This window comes from Symphalangus syndactylus, chromosome 1 (assembly GCF_028878055.3).
Source record: "Symphalangus syndactylus isolate Jambi chromosome 1, NHGRI_mSymSyn1-v2.1_pri, whole genome shotgun sequence".
Classification (NCBI taxonomy): Eukaryota; Metazoa; Chordata; class Mammalia; order Primates; family Hylobatidae; genus Symphalangus; species Symphalangus syndactylus.
The window spans coordinates 72,886,833-72,903,836 of NC_072423.2; the positions used below are offsets into that span (position 1 = coordinate 72,886,833).

At 45.3% G+C, this 17,004-nt stretch overlaps 1 long non-coding RNA gene across 4 annotated transcripts; it reads right to left on the reverse strand.

Annotated features, from left to right (window-relative positions):
• Positions 1-9,043: 9,043 nt before the first annotated feature.
• Positions 9,044-16,661, reverse strand: LOC129489689 (uncharacterized). 4 transcript variants are annotated; one of them, XR_008660075.2, is made up of 6 exons: positions 16,581-16,661; positions 14,625-14,756; positions 12,380-12,489; positions 12,040-12,157; positions 11,304-11,404; positions 9,044-10,464 (listed from the first exon to the last, which is right to left on the reverse strand). It is a non-coding gene; the product is annotated as an uncharacterized lncRNA (long non-coding RNA). The 4 variants fall into 4 exon arrangements; XR_008660077.2 differs by lacking the exon at positions 12,380-12,489 and having other exon boundaries at positions 12,040-12,154; positions 16,581-16,652; XR_008660074.2 differs by lacking the exon at positions 12,380-12,489 and having other exon boundaries at positions 11,985-12,157; positions 16,581-16,652.
• Positions 16,662-17,004: the final 343 nt, after the last annotated feature.

Sequence of the window (17,004 nt, forward strand, 5' to 3'; positions counted from 1 at the left end):
GTTTCTCTCAATACCTGCAGACGGGGTAAGCGGTGAGGAGAATTGGTGGGGTTATGCTTTCGAAAGATTTTACCATATGTGTACTTTTACAATGTGTTTATGAACTTGTACCTTATGATAATTCATTCTGAGCTTTGCTCTGCCATCTCGTAACATTTTTATCACTGTGCAGGTGCAAGCCTGTGCTAGAGTGTAGACAACCACCCCAGGGCACCAGTCCAATCACATAACAATCTGCATGTATAAGTACCAAAATCAGTACTACCATACCCATCAGTAATAGTCCGCCAATTCTCCAATCTAAAAATCTATTGCCTAACAGGGTTGTGGAAGCTATTTTCTACTCCATAAATCTTTCAATGCTGCAACTTTTTGTTTTCTAACAGTAACAGTTCGGTTTCAACAACAGCTATTTTGCAAATGGTTACCAATGTGATCCAGTTCTAACAAGTAATCCACAGTTATTCTGTTGTCAATTACATTATCAGTTACAGTATTTCTAACCCTACAACTCTTGACTCAGTAATGAAATCCTTCATGAAATATGATTTAGTGATGCAGATGATAAGCACAAAATATGCTGCACATAAACAGTTAGCATCCCTCTACATTAATTTGACAAGTTAACATCACCCCATGCCATTTTGCCAACAGTTGTAAGCAAAAGGATTCACAAATGATAAAGAATCCCGGGATGCTATTCTTAGCCACCTCTATTTGAAGAAGAATGTGAATTTACAAGTCTGGAGAGTTTCCTTGGTCACAACACCAAATAGCAGTTTCCTTCATCACAACACCAAATAGCAGTCACTTGTTCATCTTTTGAACACAGTGTAATGTCATGCAGAGATTTCAAAGTGCACTTCTGGGAGTAAGGCAGGGCCAGGCACAGTTGTCGTCCTCAGCAGTTTACAGAGGGATGAGTCTGGGGAGTTAATCTCGGTGGTCTTTCTGTGCCCACCAGAGCTACAACCAGAACTTCATGTCGGCCGGGCGCGGTGGCTCACGCTTGTAATCCCAGCACTTTGGGAGGCCGAGGCGGGCGGATCACGAGGTCAGGAGATCGAGACCACGGTGAAATCCCGTCTCTACTAAAAATACAAAAAATTAGCCTGGCGTAGTGGGGGGCGCCTGTAGTCCCAGCTACTCAGAGAGGCTGAGGCAGGAGAATGGCTTGAACCCGGGAGGTGGAGCTTGCAGTGAGCCGAGATTGCGCCACTGCACTCCAGCCTGGGCGACAGAGCGAGACTACGTCTCAAAAAAAAAAAAAAAAAAAAAAAAGAACTTCATGTCAATACATTGCGCTATCCATCCAGTTGAGGAAAAGTCTTTTCTGTTTCAGGACAGAAAGGTTACCAAGGCCATAGTTTGAAAATATACATCCTAAGATCAGTCATTCTTTTGCTAAAAGCAATGCTCTCAAGCAAACATTTCATGTCACCAGGTTCCCAGGGGAAAGGAGGTAGACAGCCTGCAGTCAGATTTTCACCGAGATAGAGAAAAGATTACGTTAACCCTTTATGCAGTCCTTCCACCATGTGATGTAGGTTCAATCCACTTAACATACCAATATGCAAAGTGATATACATATGAGAACAAGCATTTGAGTTTTTCTATGGGACAGTAATCTCCCTTTCACCTCTTGACCAATCCAATTAATGTCCAAGTAATCTTAATAGGACTCCAATATTTTCATCCTGGGAATTATGGACGTAGTTACATCAAATAACTGCATGACAATGTTTAACATATCAGATTATAGTACAGCTGATTTTTTTGGTTTTCAAGTCATGTTTCATTTTTATTTAAAAAAACAAATCTAACATCAACATGATACTATGTATGTAGTGAAATGGTTACTAGAGTGGAACAAATTAACATATCCATCATCTCACATAGTTACCCGTTTTTCCGTTTTTCTGTTTTTCTGCCTTGTGGCAAGAGCAGCTATGATCTACTGATTTTGCAAAAATCCTTAACAAAACACACTATAGAAACTACAGTCCCGATGTTGTTCATTAGATCTTTTGACTTGTTCCTCCTACGTACTTGCTACTTTGTATCCTTTGACCTAAAAGGGGACACTTGTTAACCTGGAGACAGCATAATTATTGTTCAGTTTAGCAACTACTCCCTTTTAAACGTTCCAATTTAGCACGTTTCAAACTGGATTTTTAAATCTTTATGCCCAAATCCGTTCCACCTACATTAAAAAAAAAAATCTCAGTTAACAGTGGCTTTTTCAGTTTCTCAAGTCAGAAATCTTGGCGTCCCCTTGACGACTTTCTTCTTGTCACATTCCACACCAGCCCCTTAGCAAGTGTGGGGTGACCCAGTTCAAGGCCCTGTCATGAACACAGGATGACCAGGTTCTGCTTGCACTTTCAAACTTTTAGACGATCACTTTTTGCTCTTAAACAGCTTTCTTATTATATATTCTGCTTTCCCGGTATTCGTCACTAGACGGCAGCAGAGGATTTTGATTGGATTCCAGATAGGTTGGTTAAAGCAGCCTGAGCTGCTCAGAGGGAGGTTGTGGTTGTGTGTTGTTGTGGTGGTGTGTGGTTGTGGTGGTGTGTGGTTGTGGTGGTGTGTGGTGGTGTGTGGTGGTGGTGTGTGGTTGTGGTGTGTGGTTGTGGTTATGTGTGGTTTTGTGTGGTTGTGGTGTGTGGTTGTGGTTGTGGTGGTGTGTGGTTGTGGTGTGTGGTTGTGGTGTGTGGTTGTGGTTATGTGTGGTTATGTGTTGTTGCGGTGGTGTGTGGTTGTGGTTGTGGTGGTGTGTGGTTGTGGTGGTGTGTGGTTGTGGTGGTTGGTGGTGGTGGTGTGTGGTGGTGGTGGTGTGTGGTGGTGGTGGTGTGTGGTGGTGGTGTGTGGTGGTGGTGGTGTGTGGTGGTGGTGGTGTGTGGTGGTGGTGTGTGGTGGTGGTGGTGTGTGGTGGTGGTGGTGTGTGGTGGTGGTGGTTGGTGGTGGTGGTGGTGTGTGGTGGTGGTGTGTGGTGGTGGTGGTGTGTGGTGGTGGTGTGTGGTGGTGGTGGTGGTGTGTGGTGGTGGTGTGTGGTGGTGGTGTGTGGTTGTGGTGGTTAGTGGTGGTGGTGGTGTGTGGTGGTGGTGTGTGGTGGTGGTGGTGTGTGGTGGTGGTGGTGTGTGGTTGTGGTGGTTGGTGGTGGTGGTGTGTGGTTGTGGTGGTGTGTGGTTGTGGTGGTGTGTGGTGGTGGTGGTGTGTGGTGGTGGTGGTGTGTGGTGGTGGTGTGTGGTTGTGGTGGTTGGTGGTGGTGGTGTGTGGTGGTGGTGGTGTGTGGTGGTGGTGGTGTGTGGTTGTGGTGGTGTGTGGTTGTGTCGTCCTTGCTGTTGCCTTACTGGTCTTGGAACTCTCCAGCCGGCAGAGGAGAGGTTCTTCAGACCGTCCTTATACCCGGGGACTGGTGGGTGGCTGTGCGGGGGGAGACTTTAAAGCTTTGTCCCGCATCCAGGGACCACGCTGGAGGTCGGGAGCCCGCAACCCTGCACCAGGCTGTCCTGGGCTTGCCCACGCTCGGCTTCTGCAGCTCCGTCTGCCCGCAGGCTGCCTTTGCTTTGCCTCCCTGTGTGGCTGGGAACCAGCGGGGCGGGTGCCATTGTCCGGCCTCGCCCCCTACCCTGGGTCCTGCACGTGGGCACTGTGGGCTTCTGGGCCACCTCCGCCCTTGCAGCGCAGAGGGCCCCGTGGTCTTCGTCAGCGCTCAGTCAAGGTGAGCAGGGCAGGCAGTCTCTTTTTGAGTCTCTTTCTGGCACCTGTAAACAAAGGTGAACCCTAAAGAGCCATTCCTTCAAGAGGCATCCAGATGGCCAACTGGGCCTACATTTTGAATAGAGCCACATAGCCATTTGCAGTTGACTAGAGGTCACCCTGAGTCCCCAGACCATCCGCACTTCTGCTGTACTTTGCCAAGTGCTGCCCTCACCTGAACCAGCCAAGGAGAGCTCAGCTGTATCAACCAATCAACCAGAGCTCAGCTGTATTGACCAATCACAACTAGGCAAGTTTGAATCTTTTATTTGCATAAATGAACATGATTGGGCACCTGGGCAGGCACTGCCACTATAAAACCAGAGCCCTCCCTTTGTACCCTGGAATGTACCTTCCTTTAAGGCTGTATCTCCCAGGTTTACAAACTGTTCACTGGAATAAGCCTCTTTCCTCCAAATTCCTTTTCAGACGACTTTTGTTCACAAACCCCACACAAACAGCTTCATCCCATAGGGTTAATTTACTTCCCTGGATGTAGCTCCTGACGTTTGGCAGAGGGTGGCCCTGAATGATAACTAAGCACATGCACTATCTCTATCCTTTCTCTTTCTTGGTGGATCCAAATGCTAGGTTTGGGAGAGTAATGGCAATTGTCATCCTATGGTAGTATTTCCTGCCCTGTTACTGGTATTGTTTCTGTTCCATAGCTAAGAAAGCTGTCATTCCTGGTTAATTGATGGCTTCAAGGGCATACTTAGGAGGTTATCTATTCCTACGTTCTTGACTAGGAAATGCCTGCTGTCCGCTTCTGGCCATCCTGGAAGGTTCTGACCCTGAGCTGGGTTGCAATCTCTTCCACTAGATCAACTTGGAACCCTGCTGGCATTATCTCAGTTCCAAAGACATCTACAAAATGTTGTTTGACAGCAAAGCACACAGCAGATGGAAAAGAATCAGGAGCTCCAGGGAAGCTGGAGGCTCTATTAGACACATTTCTCTCTTCTTCCCAGCAGTAAATTACACCTTCTCTGACCAGACAGAAGTTGCAAAGCGATACATGGGAGGGGGAACCCTTGAAAAATTTATCTGAATTTTGCCAACTAACAATCGCTTGTATACTCTTACAGGCAATGACATCTTATTTATGACCTTTTATGTCATATAACACATACAGCTCATTTTCGGTAGTTGCTCTGCATTTGCACAACGTTTTTATCACTGCATAGCAGTGAGCTTTACTATAGCCCTGAGCTCCATTTCCTTAGACATCGGAAACAGGCTTCTCTACCACACAGTTCTGTGTCACTACAATAGGACCACAAAAACCTTAGCCACAGAAGGAAATGATTGATAAATTAGATCCATACGATTTAATATTTTTGCTCAGCCAATAAACTGTTAAATGCAAGCTGTAGATTAGGAGAAGAATGTGTGCGTTTGTGTGTGTGTGTATGTGTATAATTCACAGAATATGTAAAGAACTCTAACAAATCACTGATTTAAAAAAGATAATTTTTTAATGGACAAAAGACTTGAACTAACACTTCACAAAAGTATAGAAATAGACAACATGCATAAAAAGGTACTTGAACTAACACTTCACAAAAGTATAGAAATAGACAACATGCATAAAAAGGTACTCAATATCATCAGTCATCAGAGAAATGCAAATTAAACCACCAGGTGATAGCACTATGCAACCATAAGAATACTCAACATTGGCTAGGCACAGTGGCTCACGCCTGTAATCCCAGCACTTTGGGAGGCTGAGGCAGGTGCATCACGAGGTCAGGAGATGGAGACCATCTTGGCTAACATGGTGAAACCTTGTCTCTACTAAAAATACAAAAAATTAGCCAGGCGTGGTGGTGGGTGCCTGTAGTCCCAGCTACTTGGGAGGCTGAGGCAGGAGAATCGCTTGAATCCAGGAGGCAGAGGTTGCAGTGAGCCAAGATTGCACCACTGCACTGCAGCCTGGGTGACAGAGCCAGACTCTGTCTCAAAAAAAAAAAAAAAAAGAATACTCAACATTAAAAAGAGACATAATACCAAGTGTTGGTAAGGACATACAACAACTGGCATTCTCATACATTGCTGCTGTGAGTATGAAGTAGTAGAACTACTTTGGAGAACTGGCAATATAGTATAAACATAACCATGTACCTACCCTATAACCTAGAAATCATCTCCTAAGATATTACCCAAGAGAAATTAAAACACATCCACACAAATACTTGTGCAAGAATGTTCACTGAAGTTTTATTCATAACAGACAAAACTTGGAAAAGGGTTAAATACACTTGGTTAATTCATATTAATTCATATTATTGAGTACTACTCAATAATAAAAAAATGAATTTAGAGCACATGCAACGATATGAATTTCAAAAACATGCTGCATGCAAAAAGTCAAACATGAGTCCATACCGACAAAGGCTTTCTTTGACCTAACTCCAGTGAGGCTCCTCTAAGCCCTCAAAGCATAAACTTTAGACTGTCCTTGGTTCATTTCGTTGAGTTACAATCTTGTTGGGTCAGTTTATCGAAAATCCCCCACCATTGTTACCTGATCAAATTCCACACCCCCCACGCTTCATATCTTCCCATCCTGGCTTGCTTTGAGCAAAGATCCTTTTGGGCTCCTCTAACAAAAACCTCCCTAGCTTTGATGTTTCCTCTTAGAAATTTTCCATCCACTGAGCCGCACCCTGCTCCTTGGCTAGAAACCCCCACTTGTCCTTGTTGTGTTTAGAGTGGAGCCAAATCTTTCTTCCCTACTGCAAAACCCCATTATGGAGGTCCCCCATGGTAAAATCTGCCTTATCATCTTTAATGAGTGCCATGAATAATTTTTCTTTAACAATACATGATTCCACTTATATGAAATTCAACAGCAGGAAAAACTAATCTATGGAGATAGACATTAGAAAAGTGGGTCGCTTGGAGCAGGGGCCGACTGGAAATGGGCATGGGGTAATTCCCTGGGCTCTCCATGATCAGACCCAACCTACTTTGTCCTTTTTCCTCTCCCACTGCTGCACAGCAGGGTCCCTCTGCTTCAGTCAGGAGGTTAGATCTGCCATGCCTCCACCACCCACCCATCCCCACAGTCTCGTCCCCACAGTGACAGCACTTTGTGAACTGGGCTGTTCTACCACAAAAGCTGCCAGCACACATTCTGCAGAGCCTGGTTACAGATGTTATCTTAACAGATGCCCATATCATTCACTCCATCCCATTGTACAAGTTAGCCCTTCATTTTATAGTATTTTAAGGTTAAGAACACTTATGCCTCTTGATCCTTGCAATTTTAGTAAAGCACTCTCTCCATTTTCACCTCAACATCCAGTCCAGGTAAAAGGTAACAATTGATAAATATCTGTTGATGAATGTTCAACATTTAATCATGTATCACTCCTAAATACCATGAATCATGTTAGAGACAGCTGCATGGACAGACCAAATGGGAAATGAATGCCTTATTGTAGAAGGCTTATTTGTTGGACCCTATTCTCCAGGTCCAAGAAGTCTTTATCTTTGACACAAAATGAAGTTACTCCTGGCCCACTTGTGGTACTCCTATGGACTTATTCAAGGGGGTGACAAACTTTAGAAAGGCCTAAAGAAATTGTAATTGAATAAATTGAATACAACTTCTTTCTTTCATTGTTCTGCTCCTTCTGAAACGTAGGGGACTGCCACTCACTAGCATCCTTTGTCCAGAACACATTCCCAATCCAGGAACTTAAGAGGAAACAGCCGGCCTGCATGCAATGTCAGGGTAAATTGAGAACATCAGTGTCTTAGTCCATATGTGTTGCTTTAAAGGAATACCTGAGGCTGGGTGATTTATAAAAATAGGTTTATTTGGCTCATGGTTCTGCTGGCAATAGCATCTACTTCTGGTGAGGGCTTCCAGGAGTTTCCACTCATGGCAGAAGGGGAGCCAGTGTGTGCAGACATTACATGATGAGACAGGAAGCAAGAGAGACAGAGGGGAGATGCCAGGCTCTCTTTAATAATCAGCTCTGGAGGGAACTGAGTATGTGAGAACTCACTTATTGCCATGAGAACAGCACCAAGCTGTTCATGAGTGATCCACCCCCATGACCCAAACACCTTCCACCAGGCCCCACCTCCAACACTGGGGACTAAATTTCAACATGAGGTTTGGAGGGTCAAATATTCAAACTATAGCATCAGCCAAAATTATAGCTGCAGGGAAATTAGAAGAAAAACTGGCAAGATGAACAAAGATTTAGTGAAATATAACACATTAGAGAATAAAAAGGGGAGTCTATAGGGTGCAATTGTAGTTGATTGTATGTTTTTGCATAACTGCTTCGTTCAATTAACTGTTGTGGGTATTTTACCGAGGATTTTAACATCTGAATACAATGGTTAAAAGTGTTCTGTGTCTTATAATTTCCTTACCTTGTTTGGGAGTCAGGATTATAACAGCCTTGATAAATGTGTAGGGAAGCTTTCTTCTTGCTTTTTGGGAAAAAGCCCATTAAGTGTTTGAGGGGTGGAAGGGAGGGGCTGCAAAGGGCATGGAAAAATTTTCAGGGGTAATGGGTATATTCATTATCTTCAATGTGATGTTGGTTGCAGGGGTGTATACAAATGCCCAAACTCATAAATTGTACACTTTAAATATTCAAGTTTGTTGTATGTCAATTATACTTCAATAAAGCTGTTTTATTTTTTTTTTAAACCCTCACAGTTTAGTTCTGGGCTCTGTGCTTGGGCTCTGAAATTCGGTGGCAGTGGCCTGAATCCCCATGCCCACTGTGACAGAGCAGGAGCACCATCCTCTTGGACAAACACTGCCACTTTAAGTTCCAGCTCCCTTTCCAGCCTCATGCATTTCAAGAAAATCACTTCTAACAACAAGCAGATAGAAAGAGCAGACAGTAAAACGTAGATGAGACAGCTTGCGCACAGAGGGAGGTGGGGGGAAAGTCTCTTGGGTAACTGCCAAACTTCACCCTCGTACATTGGGCCCCAGTATAACAGTGAGCCTTAATAAGCACATTCCTTTCCCTTCAGGTGCACTAAGATAGGGAAGCTAAAAGCAGACTTGGGGGTATGCCTGCAGCTGCAGGAAGATGTATGGAAAGAGACACACAACTCTCCCTCCCAGATAAGCACACCTAAAGAGACACAGAAGCAGTCCAAGTCTCTGATAAACTCTCCCACCCTGAATCCTTAAAAACTCTTTGTAAGAGAGCATGCCTCTGATCTAACTCAGCCACAAGCCACTCTCGGGTTGGTTTTCTTTAAAATAAACCTGTCCTTGACCATCAAGCCATCGTGTTTCTTTCCTCTTTAATTCTTACACACTGGAGCCTAGGGAGAGGATCATTCTCTGCCCACTTCCATTACCTGAGAAAAGAACACCAGAGAAAGAAGCCATGGGGAAAACCTAAGATTTGCAGCCAGGCATGGCAGCTGATGCCTGATTGGCCGGCACTTAGGGAGGTTGAGGTAGAGGATTGTTTGAGGCCAGGAGTTTGAGACCAGCCTGGGCAACATAGTGAGACCCTGTCTCTACAAAAAAAAATTTTTAATAAATTATCTGGGCCTGGTGGCAAGTGTCTGTAGTCCCAGCTACTTAGGAGGCTGAGACGGGAAGAACCCTTGAACTCAGTACAGCTCAGGCTGTAGTGAGCTATGATGGCACCACTGCACTCCAGACTGGGTGGCAGAGCAAGACCCTGTCTCAGAAAAAAAAAAAAAAAAAAAAGATTTGTAGACTTTTGTAGACTGTCAAGAGGGACATCAAAAATGCCTCCTGTGAGGCTGGGCATGGTAGCTTACATCTGTAATCCCAAGCACTTTGAGAAGCCACGGCGGGAGGATTACTTGAGCCCAGGACTTCGAGATCAGCCTAGGCAAGATAGATCTTTTCTCTACAAATAAAAATAATTAGCCGGGCGTGGTGGTGCAGGCTCCTCAGGGGACTGAGGTAGGAGGATTGCTTGAGCAGTCCTCAGGCAGTGGAGGCACCAGTGACCTGTGGTAACAACACTGCACTCCAGCCTGGGCGACAGAGTGAAACCCTGTCTCAAAAGAAAATAAATAAAACAGAATGTCTCCTGTGTAAAATGACAACTTCCAGTAGAACAATTATAGGAAAGATACAGGATCTTTCTGTTCTTTCCACGGTATTTCAGATTTCAGACCGCCCAAGACTCCTCTAGCTGATGACTTCACAGTTGGTAACAGCGAGTTAACTTCACAATGTTTCTTCAGCGTCTATTATGACAGTTCTTGGAACTATAGGTGCCAGACTCAAGTTCACACCTGATGGTAGTGACAATGGAAATGTCTTTAGGAGGCTTGCAGATCCCTCGGGTCCAGAAAATACAACTTTTTGAGACATGTGGGGGAAAAAAGAGGGTTTTCCATCAGCTTTCCCTGGGGTTCCACGAACACTAAATGGATCTGAAGACACACCTTCAACATTCTTTAAGAAGGAACCATGGAAGCCAACCTTAAATCGTTTAAAGAGAGAATGAAACTTGAACCAATACACAGGAAGAACCCTTATCTGATCTGCTCTGCAACTACTGGAAATGTTGAAGGAGACAGTTTACACTACAGTGGATGGGAGTGGTGGCTTAGGCCTGTAATGCTAGTGCTTTGGAAGGCAGAGTGGGGAGGATTGCTTGAGGGAGAGTTCAAGGTTGCAGGGAGCTGTGATCCAGCCTCAGCAACAGAGTGAGATCCTGTCTGTAAAAAAAGAAAAGAAAAAAAGTTTACATTTGGAGACTAGAGAGGAGCTTTTGAATATTGCTACGATTCTTCAGATAGTCTCCTAATTGGGTAGGTAGTATCGCTTGACAAATGTCTTACAACCATCAGAAAATAATGCTCCCATTACAATAAGTAGAGCGAAAGTACAATCTTCTCCTTCCCACGTGGCTCAGCTTTCAATGCAGACTCTGTAGAAAACTCGCCCAGTAACTTGGGTCAAGAAATCAGGTTGGGTTAAACCACCTGCACAACTTTCCTCCCCACGAAGGAAAGGTTTCTTAAAAATGATTCCCTGGGCCAGGTGTGGTGGCTCACGCTTGTAACCCCAGCACTTTGGGAGGCCGAAGCGGGCAGATCACAAGGTCAGGAGATCAAGACCACAGTGAAACCCCGTCTCTACTAAAAATACAAAAAAAATTAGCCGGGCGTGGTGGCGGGCGCCTGTAGTCCCAGCTACTCGGAGAGGCTGAGTCAGGAGAATGGCATGAACCCGGGAGGCGGAGCTTGCTGTGAGCCGAGATCGCGCCACCGCACTCCAGCCTGGGCAACAGAGCGAGACTCTGTCTCAAAAAAAAAAAAAAAAAAAAAAAATGATTCCCTGACAAAGATGAGCATTCATAATTAAAAGAGGCCCAAAATGAGAGAAAAAGGAAAAATTGTCTTCCTGTTTTGTGTTCTCCTCCATCTCTACTTATGTAGTTGCTAGACAGAGACCTTGGCCTTCCACTAGATCAGGGATGACATTGCCGAGACCATGACTGCAGCAACGTCTGCAGTCTGTTTCTTTGCAAACAAACAGGGGACTCCATGCTCACCTGCTTCAGAAGAGAGCCCAGCAGCTGCCCACCTCCCAGCTGGCCCCGTGGGTATGGAGCTCGGTGGACCATGCAGATCTATGTGGATTGTGCCTTCCAAGCTGTGATAGAGGAGGTAAAAATAAGTTATTTAGGCAGATAGTCAGAATAAGGAAGTCCTTGGTATGGTTTTCATTTTAATGAAAAGCATTAAAAGGAATGCCCCAAATCATTTTCTTTTCTAACGAAGAGCAACCTGTAAAATCAAGCTGCAGACAGAGACAAGCAAGCTGGAAGCTTGCATAGGCGAATGCTGGTAGTTGTGCCAATAGAGAAAGGTTACCTCGGAATAGGCACGTTCAAAATGGTGGCTCCATCTTCTCCTCTCTTTGCCACCCGCGTGTACAGTAAGAAGCAGACAAGATGGTACTGGCCAAGCAGAAAGCCCACTTGTATAGTAACATTAGGGTGGGACGACCAGCCTTCCCCGAGCACTATGTAAATGTCACACCTGATCAAACCAATCTATGGGCCCTGTGTAAATCAGACGCCGCCTCCTTAAGCCTGCCTATAAAGTCAGCTGTGGTCCACCTCAGGCCCACTTTTTCCCTTTTGGATGCCTCTCTCTAGAAAGAGAGAGAAAGCTGCTCTCCTCTCTCCTTTCTTCAGCCTATTAAACTTTCCGCTCCTTAACCCACTCACATGTGTCCATGTCTTTAATCTTCTTGGTGCAAGACGGTGAACGCCAGGTATTTACCTCAGACAATGACGCTGCTTCAGCTGGACGGCTCTTGAATGCCTCCATAGAGGAGACATGGTCGCTGCCTCCTCTAGTGGGGAAAAACATTCTACCTCCCTTCAGTGATTAACACCTCCTCAAAATAAAAATGGTAAAAACCAATCAGCAGAGGCAGACATACCAGGGAACAGGAGAGCCAACTGATGCTCTCAGAACCCTCCATCATATGCCATTCCTCTCTCACCTAAGGATCCCATAGAGGTATATGCACCACAGGCAGAAATATTGTCTTTTGACGATAGACATGCCAGAAGAGCAGAGGCTTTCAGAAAACCACCAATTCAGCAAACTAACTCACCGAGCATGGACTGGGTAAATTCCTCAGCTCTCCTAACTATAGGAATTATTTTCAGCCTGTGTCAGCTACACTGAGCTCATCCCCAGTTCTGAATAAACTATCACTGATTTCTACGAAGGACAAATATATGAAGTCAGTAAAATCCACATGCAGAGGAGAGGGACACCCAATTCAACAAGTGAGTGTGACCTCAGTGTACTGAAAACAAGCTTCCAGGAAGGATCTCCACATCGGTTTGTGGATAAAGTAAAATAATTTGTGAAAGAGACAGATCCTCAGACGTTGGCATTACTGGAAAAGCTCTTCAGGAGACCGGAAGTTGGTGGGAGTTTCTGCTGTGTCTGAGGGGCTGACGTGAGGATGAAATACGTAAGACTAACATCAAGTCCAGCATGAAAGCTAGGCCACTACCCTAAAAGACTTAACAGGAATGTTCTGTGTATGTTCAAACTGTACTCACTTCTCAGATGCACTGATGCCTTAAAAAATATTTTTGTTGCTCTAAGAAGTCTTGCTTTAGCAAATGGTTTCCCTGAAGATTGCAGGACTTAACTGGCTTCTCTAAACACTGTTAAAGTGGGAAAAATCTTGCACATTCAACTTGGGAATTATTTTACTGTTTTTTTTTCTTTTTTTTTTTTTTTTTGAGACGGAGTCTTGCTGTGTCGCCCAGGCTGGAGTGCAGTGGCACCATCTCGGCTCACTGCAAGCTCTGCCTCCTGGGTTCACGCCATTCTCCTGCCTCAGCCTCTCAAGTAACTGGGACTGCAGGCACCTGCCACCACACCTGGCTGATTTTTTGTATTTTTAGTAGAGACAGGGTTTCACTGTGTTAGCCAGGATGGTCTCGATCTCCTGACCTCGTGATCCACCCTCCTCGGCCTCCCAAAGTGCTGGGATTACAGGCATGAGCCACTGCATCCAGACTACTTTTTTTAATTGTACAGTATACTTTAAATAGGAAATCAGAAAATTTTATTGATTTTAGTCAATATTTATATATAGAACAGCTAAACCCCAATGGGTAAAACATCAGGGACTGACTATATACAGAAACCCACAATAATTTTACCTTAGAAGAGAACTTAAAGATGCAAATAAATCATGGTTTCTCAACTTGACACGATGGACATTTCGGACAATTCTTTGTGATTAGGACTGTTCTGTGCGTGGTGGGATATTTAGCAGTATCTCTGGCCTCCACCCACTAGAAGCCAGTAGTATCTCACACACACACACACACAGACACACACATCTATTGTGACAATCAAAAATGTTTCCAAACAAATGTCCCCTGGGGTGGTGCAAAACATCCCTTTGTTGAGAATCACTGAACTAGATATATTATCTCCTTCATGAATGTTTTATGTCTGGTGCTATCATGTTCTGTTCATGTTCTTACTGTTTCCAGAAAGGTAACCGCCATATAGATTGATTTCCTTTCTGTTATTGTTTTGTATATATTTCCTGAAGAAAAGTTTATAAACTTTAAAAATAAAGAAAAATAACCAAGAAAAGAGACTTAGCTCTGTCTGAGTGCAGAGCCCCCACAATTAGGCTGCCACATCTCAAGGCAGGTCATTCTCCCCTGTGTTTCTTGAAAGGGTAATGGTGAAAGAAGGCGATTTTCATTTGCAAAGGATTTTTCTCAAGAGATCTTGTGAGCAACTCTAACAATAAAAACCCCAGATGCTATTAGATGAAGGGCAGGTCTTACAGATCAGTCTGTCACACTCAAAAAGGGAAATACAATTTCTGTTTTAGAAAAAAAGAAAATCTCTCGTGTCGAGAGACCTCATAGATTTAATGACCATCTTGCCAGGCACTGTATTAAACAAGTAAAAAGAAACGTACTTCTTTCCACCCAGAAGCCTGGAGTCCCATGGCGAGGTCACATACATCTAGTTCTCTATGTCCCACTTTCTGCCTTTGCTGACATCCGATTGAATTATTGAAAGAGTTCATCAACATTAACCCTGGACAGCCCGTTCTGTCTAAGGGAGAAACTCGGAAGTGTGACCCAGTCAGGATCTGAGCTGCCAAGACAATAGCAGGGGAAGAATGCTGCATAGGTACTGTCAAAGTAATTAAAAGGTGTTTTGTTATCAGCTCATTAATATTGATTATAACTTTTTCCTCTCCATTAGAGCCGATAATTGGAGGTGGTGCTAGGTATGTTCAGTGTTTCCCAACTACTCTGCTACTGACCCCGGGAAGAAAAACATTTTGAATATTAAGCACGTACCTTGCTGTTTACCAGCTATAGTCCAATGTCATCCACTTTGGCAAGGCTGATCCCTAGAAGGACGCCATTTTCTGAGAGGTACAAAACTCGAGTGCACTGTTACATCTCACTAGACTCTGTAGCCCTCTTTGACTGAAACACACAAGGACAGCCCCATATCAACCTCAGAGAGGCACAGACTGGGCTGGGTGGCTGTGCATTTGGGCTCCTGGCTGGGGTTCAGAGGACCTGGATCTAGCTCTTCCTCTGGATCCAGCTGCATCCCCACCAGCAGGTCACTCCTGGCCTCTGAGCCTCTGTTTCCCCATCTGTGTGATGAGGTGGAGCTTTTAAAAAAGACTCAAACAATCAGTTGGGATAAGCCAGACCAGAGAAAGAATGGGCATATCCCTTCATCTACTGCCAGGCAAGCATTTGGTGCTTGACATAGGTTTACATTCTGGACAGTTGCCAATCTGGAGTCTATGACAATGCTATTCAAACTGTAGTCTGTGGTCTGGTGTCAGTTGGCAAACTGTTACTGGTCAAGACAAGATAAGCAGAACAAATGGCAGGAAGCTTTGGGAAAGTGTGTAACAGTCTGACATGTCCCTGAAGCCCCCAACATATCAATGAATCTGCCTCACTGATCAGATCATAGGCGGCTTGGGTGTGGTTGTACCAGCACTGCAAGGTGGCCAGTGTCATGTGGCAAGAACTGTGTACTTGTCATGCCCAGAAGGACCTCTTTACAATGTGTGATGTTTTAAGGTTTGTCAACTGTAATCCAACGCTATATAATCTGTATGTATTTACAATTTCTGACTTGTTTTTGTAGTCATTCTGATTTTTAATGACTTTTAATATACATATACACATATATATTTGGTAGCTGCATTAGGCAAGTAAATTTACTGTACATGGCAAAGTGCTAAAATCATAGTGTTATTTAGGGAAAAGCACTAATGAAACCATAAATGAAACTGGTACTTAAGTGATATTTACTCATCAAACAAATTCAAAACAAAGAATTCTTTGTGAAAGAATTTTGAGTTGAAAGGCAGATAGAAGCAGATTTTCAGTATTTCACATGTAAACATTAAAGTTTTGGGGAGCTTCACATAGACTTGCTTTTCAGGTTGCTAAAACTAAAAACCATTTATAATCGCTGAGAGATTAGCAGCAGAAGACTGTATTGCAGTTGTCTGCATAACCTATGCACCCACAAAAAATTAAAATAATAATTAAAAATGATTAAAACAAATGAAGTCTAAATCAGCCTTCCAGGAAATCGGCCTTCCAGGAATTTCCATCTGTTGGGTCTAGGCATACTCTCTGAAGCAAGAAAATGAAAGAGGTGCCTGACATCCTCAAATCCAAGAAGACAGCCCGCTCGTCCCCAACTCCACTCTGAACGGCTGGGGCGTCCCCCCACCCTGGGGGCCACAGCCGGGCCCCCACTGTTCTCAGAGCTGCCCTCATCTGAAGATCACAAACCTGGGACCTGGGCTTCCTCCCACTGCCCGTGACCTCCCGCCCTCATTCCCGTGACTCAGAAGTCAGGGCCAGACTACCCAGAGCGAGAGCCCCATAGAGTCCCCGCTCAGCATGCACCCAGGGTTCCCACCCAGCTTCCCCGCCCAGGTCCCCAGCCAGGTCCCCGCCCAGCGTCCCCGCCCAGCTTCCCGGGGGCTACACCAGGCCACCTGCGCTTGCACAGCCCCTTCCAGCTTGACGGCCTCCGCCCGATCGACCCTGCGTGAATACAATTATTTCCCTCTGCCTTCCACTCGGAGAGAGTGGCCAGGATGCCAACTGGCTTCACTGGAAACACCCCGGCCCCCCAGCCCTCCTGGGGCATCCCTAGGTGACACCCCACAAGGCCTGAGGCCTCTACTCCTTCTCTCCCATGGGCAGTGACCCTGCCTCGCACCTGCCACGTGGGTCCAGCCACACTGTCCCAGCAGACGCTCTCACCTTAGCCTAAGCCTGGACTTACTGCTTCCAAAAGCGCTGGGCACAGCCTTTATATGACTGACCCCGCCCCCAAGTCCCAGGCCACCCCATGCAACCGCCCAACCGCCCAACCGCCTAACGGCCCAATGGCCACTCCAAAGGTCACCAACCACTGCTCCAGGCCGTGGGCTGCCCCTCCCCACGGCTCTAGGACCGTTCCTCTCCACCGCAGGCTGACCCCACCCACCTCTCACCAACAGTCACGCCCACTGCCAGTCTGGCCCCGCCCCCACCGTTCTCTCTTCGGGCTCCATGCAGCAGGTCTACTCTGCCCACCACAAGAACCACCACTTCCACAGCCAGGCACCCCAGCTCGGGCTGAGGTCCTCTTTGGCTCCTGGCAGCTGTTACCCCTGCAGCCATCTGTACCAGATGTCTGCTGTGT